A 6698-nucleotide genomic window follows, 5' to 3' on the forward strand; every position below is an offset into this window, starting at 1 on the left:
ATCGATAATAATATTGGTAGCAAAATCTATTAGAAACTCGATAAAAATATCCGTAACAAAATTGATAAATATATCGATAAAAATATCCATAACAAAATCAATAAAAATATCGATAATAAAATTGATATAAATATCGATAACAAAATCAATAAACATCGATAACAAAATCGACAAATATCGATAACCAAATCGATAAATATGGATAACAAAATCGGTAAATATCGATAACAAAATCGATAAATATTGATAATAAAATCGATAAAAATATCGATAACAAAACCGATAAGTATCAACAACAAAATCGATAAAAATATCGATAACAAAATCGATAAAAATATGGATAACAAAATCGATAAGAGATATCGCTAACAAGATAGTTAAAAATATCGATTATTATATCGATAGGTTCCGAAAATATCGATAGCAAAATTTATAACAATATCGATAAAAATTTCGATGAAAAAATCGATAACAAAACCGATAAAAATATCGATTATTTTATCGATAAATCCCGAGAATCCCGAAAATCTCAAAATAGTTCCCAGATTGAGTCTCTTTGTCTCCCCTATATCCTTTCCTCTTTAATTACCTTTATTTTAACCCCCTTCTCCTCTCTTCATATTTACTTTTATCGGTATCCTCATCCTCTTCTTTGTCTTTACTTTTATTTTTATCATTTTCTTCATCTACATATTCCCCTTCACCTTTGCCTTAAGTAAAGTGTTTAAATTTACCTTGGTCTTCATTTTTGCCTTTATCTTTACGCATCTTTGTTTTTGTTTTTATTTTAACCTTTGCCTTTATCCTTTTCTTTATCTACGTATGTAGTCACCTTTACTTTCATTCTTGTGATGGTCTTTTTCTAAGTTTTATTCTTTAACCTTCCACCATTTCCGTTGAATTTGCCAATTTACTCCCAACCAACCAACCGCCGCTAAAGAAGTTTCACTTCAAAAATATGCTTCGTACTTTTTGCAGTCTGCACATACGGGATCTCGCATGAATTGTCTCGTTTTATTTCTTTTGTTTTTAGAATCAACATGGCACCAAATGCTGCAGCAATAAATTACATAACTCTGGATAATTTACCCGGTAAGAATGCCGATGGCAATAATTTGGGTCCATCTAAGCAAACTGGCGTCTCCTGGGAATGTGATGCCGACGCAGCCAATGGAGCGCTGGCTATTGATGTGAATCAACGTAAGCGCGGATAAACGAAAATCAAAATGGTTCTGTGAAAATATAATTCTCTTCGGATACCTGCATGTTGCGGCATTATGTGGGGCTTGGCCATTCTTCACCTCTGCGAAACCAACGCTTTTCTTTTGTAAGTATTTTATTTATGCTTTGGAAATATGTAGTTAGTGGATTTTAATCTGCCCACCGTTATTCCAATGTACTTTAGGGATGGGTCCTTCAATAACTCGTGGTTTGTTGCAACCATATTCCGTTGGTGCTTCTTGTTGAACGTCACCTGGTGCGTTAGCAGTGCTGCGCATAAATTTGGCGGTTGTCCCTATGACAAGTGAGTAAATACATAAAAAATAAAAAGTAAATTTTAAATTCAATGTAATTTTCCAGGAGCATTAACCCATCGAGGAATCCCGGTGTCTCGCTGTTTGCCTTCGGCGAGGGCTGGCACAACTACCATCACGTTTTATTTAGGGACTACAAAACCTCCGAATGGAGCAACTATTTCATGAATTTAACCACGACTTTTCTGATTTCTTCGCTAAAAACTGTTGGGCATACGACTGCAAATCTGTATCTTCGGAAATAATTGAGAAGCGTTAAGCATTATCACAGTCAATAAGGAATCGGTAAACTACATAAAAAATTATTCAACATAGGTGAATCTGATATACAATTGCCTAAAGCTCGCTATACAGTTCAATGCGAGCGTGAACGTGAACAATTACAAAGGCAAAGATTTCCATTTGTATTCTTCTGCACGCTCACAAACATCCGTCAAAACATGTGCAAACTCAGTTGAGTGTGAGCTTGTAAAATATGCCTAATATACATTTTAAATTACTCTTAATTCTATAGTTCTGAAAGATATTTTAATTCTCGATCGTTTGATTTATTAACTATTGCAAAAAGTAAAGTAATACGAAGTTAATGGTCAAAATAAAAAGTTCACGTTCACGCTCACTTTGAACTGTATAGCGAGCTTTATATACCTGAGCATAAAAAGCATCTGTCATTAAGTCTGGGGAAAGCAAAAAGCAGTCAAAAGTGTGATTATTCTAAAGGCTTTAGTAGTCTGAACATAGTATTTTTATTATCTTTTGCAAACTGTAAAATGGCGGTTTATGTAAATATCATTAAACATAATTATAAAAAAAATATATATATATTGAGTTCATTTATTAAAAAGTAGCAAAATTTAGCTAAATTTCTGATATATGTATGTACATACCAGGGTTGTTGCGAATATTCGCATTCGCATCCGCAACCGCGGAGCTTCCGCATTAATTTCAACATTCGCATTCGCTTTCGCATTCGCAATAATCAATGCGGAGCTTTTGCGAATGCGAATGTTGTGCAAGTGCACCGATAAAACGTATATATGGCAAACAAAATGACAAATCGTAGCCAATATATTTGCCTGTGTTCAAATGTCATATTTATCAACTTTGATAAAAATGTCTTTAAACATATTATTTCTTAAGCTATATAACCGAGCTATCAATGGACAGCCATACAAGTTCCAACTTCTACTTGACCTTTGACGTACGTCAAAGAGAACATAGTCTTTTTAACAATGTTTTTTTTTCTGTGCTTTAAACACCTCTCTCTCTTTATTATGATTTTTTTGGACCAATCTTAAAAAAACTAATAGACACAAATGAAGAAAGTGTGCACTGTAATTCTTAACCAAATTTTCGTGATTTTCTTTTGATGTTACATATATTCGTTTCTATAATTTCAAATGGGGCTCTTTGGGGAATTTATTATTAGCAAAAATTTTAAAAACAATAATTTTGTTTACTTGTCGGGCAATATTTTTTTCATAGGGATATACATTGGATCCTTGGCTAAAAACTTCTGTGGTAAAACTGTCCCTTCTTTGCTATATAAAGTCAAAGAGTAAGCTCCTTCAATAAGGATTTCCAGCAGAAATGATAAACGTCTGGCTATAAAGAGAATCGATGCTCAAATAATTAAAAACCTATAGGTCTGACCTTTAATAAGATAAGAATTACGTAACTATCTGAGATTCAAATGCTTATAAAAAACAGGGTGCTTTTTTTTCAAATAACAATATTCTGGTCCGATGCGGCTGGCAGCCACGACTTTGCAAACAAAATTTTGTTCAAAATTTTCATTCCTGGAAAATAATAATTTATTTTTCATATCCACCTATTTAGCTCGCTATAAGCACAAATTTTTCACACCAGTCGCAGAAGAAAGTATTAAAAAGAAATTACAAAAACTAAAATCGAAAAACGTTGATGAAGTTACAGATTCCTCAAATTCGAAACAGCCAAAGTAATGAGAATAAATAATTCTTTTTAAAAGCTTTAGAAAAACCTGACACATCTGGTTTGACCTCGCCATTATGCTAGATTCTAATTGTTTCTTAAAAATACTTGACATCCGCATTCGCATTCGCATCCGCGGATGTTAGCTGTTAGATATTCGCATCCGCATTCGCATCCGCGGATGTCTAAAATTCCACATTCGCAACATCCCTAGTACATACATAAGACTAGAAATTCTAATTGGTAATTGCATACTACCCTGCCACCAAGCGCGGGTATAGCGTGGGGTATAGTCATTGTTGTGGATATGCAGTTGTTGCAGTCTTGCGTTCGCGCAAAGAAGTTGTTTTGTCAAAAGTCCACAGATATCAAATTAATATGGTAATGTAAGTCAATTTTTTGATCTCTTTGTTTCAAAATTGGGCCATTTTTGTAGACATCGGTATATATCGCTGGAACTTACGACAACTGAAATAACAAAATATATTAAGAGTTCGAGTTAATATAAATAATTAAAATTAGAAATATTAAATAAAATTACATTTAATTTTCTACAAATTAAAATTATATGTATACTTACTTCTTGGCTAGTAACAACAATTGTATATATATATGTGCATGTATTCCCTTAGCCTACGTCAGTATTTTTTGTATTTTCTTTTCCTTTTGTGGGCATTTTCAGTAAGTTCTCTATTTAATTTTCTTATTTTAAAAAACATTCTTGCCCTGAAAAATAATTTTTTTACTTTAATGTCGCAATCAATATGAGGTGCTTGCTCAATGAGCTTTTTTACAAAATCATTTGTAATAAGCAAGCCATCCTCATTCATTGCTATAAAAACTGACTCAAGCTGACGCATTTGTTCCATCATACTGTTACTGGGAATGGGTAAACCACCTTCACTCAGGTGATTGGCCCAGGAGTGTGATGGATTCTCTTCACTTCTAAGGGAAGTGGAGGGAATATCGTCGCGTAGTTTGTGACAAATATAGTCAGCCAAATGCTCCAAACCATCGTATTCCAAGTCGTCAAAATCGAGTTGTTCTATCGGCCACTGTTCGGGTGCAACTTGCAATTTTTTTAGTATTATGCCTGTAGAAATAGAAAAATACAATTCAAACATGATGTTTACCCTGTATATTAGCCAGGTACTGAAGTTCACAACCCGAGTGAATTTCAACCCCATTCAATTTGAATTCAAAGTAACTTTTGTTGAAATTTACGTGGAAAGAAATTGCGAACCAGCCTGTACATGAATAAAAACTATTTTTTAGTACCTGTAAGAGGCCCCTGGGATATTTCCAAATCTGGTGTATCGTCTAATTCCGCATTCCCGGTATTGGATATAATACCCTCATTGCGACCAAGTAAATATGTCCTTAGGCGGTATTTAAACTCTTGCCGATCCGGATGATCGTGCAAGCCTCCTTTAGACCGGATCACACCAAAAAAGTTTTACAGCATATCCTGGTTCAGACGATATGTCAGAACGTACATAGCGTCAAACAACATCTTCAAAGCTTTGTTCGCCTGTATGATTCCTAAAAGTAATTATGAAAGCACACTTGTTTAATAACAGGAATATCATTATAAAGATGTATGTGAATTAACCTTTTTGAAACGGGAGCAAACTATATTTTCCAATGACTCTCATGTTAGTCATCATGTCTGTCATATCGTCCAGTATTCTTTTTTGCTCATCTATGGCTAGACCACAAGCGTGGCACCGTTTCATGGAGTCGGAATGTGGGACCCTAACATTCATTACGTCAAACCAGTCATTTGTCTGGAGAAATGTTTGGAATTAGTTATTAAGATTATATGTGCATATGTTTACTTATATAATTTTAATATATATATATATATATATATATACATATATATATATATGTATACCTGTTTAAATAATTGGAAGCATTCATTCCAGTTGTGCTCAGCGAGATGTCCTACGCTCGCTGCCCTTGTGTTCGCGTGAGCCACCGTATGCGAGAACAGTTTGGCTGCCGTTTTAACCTTCTGACGGTGGGGTCCAGTCACGGTCAAGTGGTTTGCCGAAATTTTATGTGTTATTGTCAAGTCCGAGGAGGTGCATGACAACAACTCTAAAATTATTTCTTTTTTCACCGGCTTCCCATTTATTAAGAAACCTTGGTCTAGAAAGTGGTTTCTTAATAATTTTAGTAAGTGGAGAAACACAAAAACTTTTTATTCGTTGAAAATAAACCTGTAAAAAATCATATGTAGCGAAAAATAACCAAAAACTATTGAAATTTTAATTTACCACGGGTTATCTTCATTAACATTTAATTCATTAAAAAGAGATCTGTTTGTTCCTCCAAGATCACACACCAATGCTACAACATTATATCCGCAGCTATAGCATTTTTCTAAAATGCTTAGGATCACAGCATCCGTCATCTTACGATCAAAATCGTAAAACACTGGCTGTTTCCATTTAGACATAAGTCCTAATTGAACAGTATGAGTATATGTATATATTGTAGTAAGTATTTACCTCTAAGAATTGCCACTTGCACATAATTTGCAGGCGGTAGTGTCGAGTCCGACGAAATATCATAGCAATAAGTTTGTCTTATTTTCATCTCGTCGAAACTCAAAACACATAGCTTTTGTAGAGTGTTCATGTGCGTAGCAGCTGCCAATATTTTAAGTATCGGTTCAATTAAGCCGGTACATATATCCAATTTATGCGCCCATGTTTGGAGCGTACGTATTGCCGGTAGAGGAAATCCTTGCCTGTACATCAATTTATAAGCTTTGGGACTTGCAGCGTACAAAGTTATTGATTGCGCAATGTCCTGTTCTTTTCAGGTTGGCCGTTTAGATGGACGTTTGAGTTGCGATATCTGGCCGTGTAAAAATCCCTTTCAGGTTTTCATCGACATTCCGAGATTCAGTTTCTAAAACCGAAATGCGGTTCTGCAATGACTCTTTCTCCCAAGCGTGCTTTTTCTGCTGCAGTTCCAAATCATGCTTCAACTTTGCAATTTCGGTACACTGCTTACTATTTAATTTACTAGGCACATTATTTTCCCGTTGTAGTCGTTGTCTAAAAATAGTGTTTTTGATTTTTTGGATGACACTATTGTAGCAAAGGAACGATATGTGGAAGTAAATCTATTAAACTTACACTTTCGCTTTCAACACCTCAATTTCTTGCATGGTGCTGTCATAAAAGGAGAAGTCGC

General features: G+C 34.5%; 1 pseudogene; it reads left to right on the plus strand.

The window, feature by feature from the left end:
- The first annotated feature begins 1040 nt into the window (after positions 1 to 1040).
- Positions 1041 to 1794, plus strand: LOC118757060 (annotated as a pseudogene).
- The last annotated feature ends 4904 nt before the right edge of the window (positions 1795 to 6698 follow it).

This window comes from Rhagoletis pomonella, unplaced genomic scaffold (genome assembly GCF_013731165.1).
Source record: "Rhagoletis pomonella isolate Grant_MI unplaced genomic scaffold, Rhpom_1.0 Rhpom_scaffold_00002, whole genome shotgun sequence".
NCBI lineage: Eukaryota > Metazoa > Arthropoda > Insecta > Diptera > Tephritidae > Rhagoletis > Rhagoletis pomonella.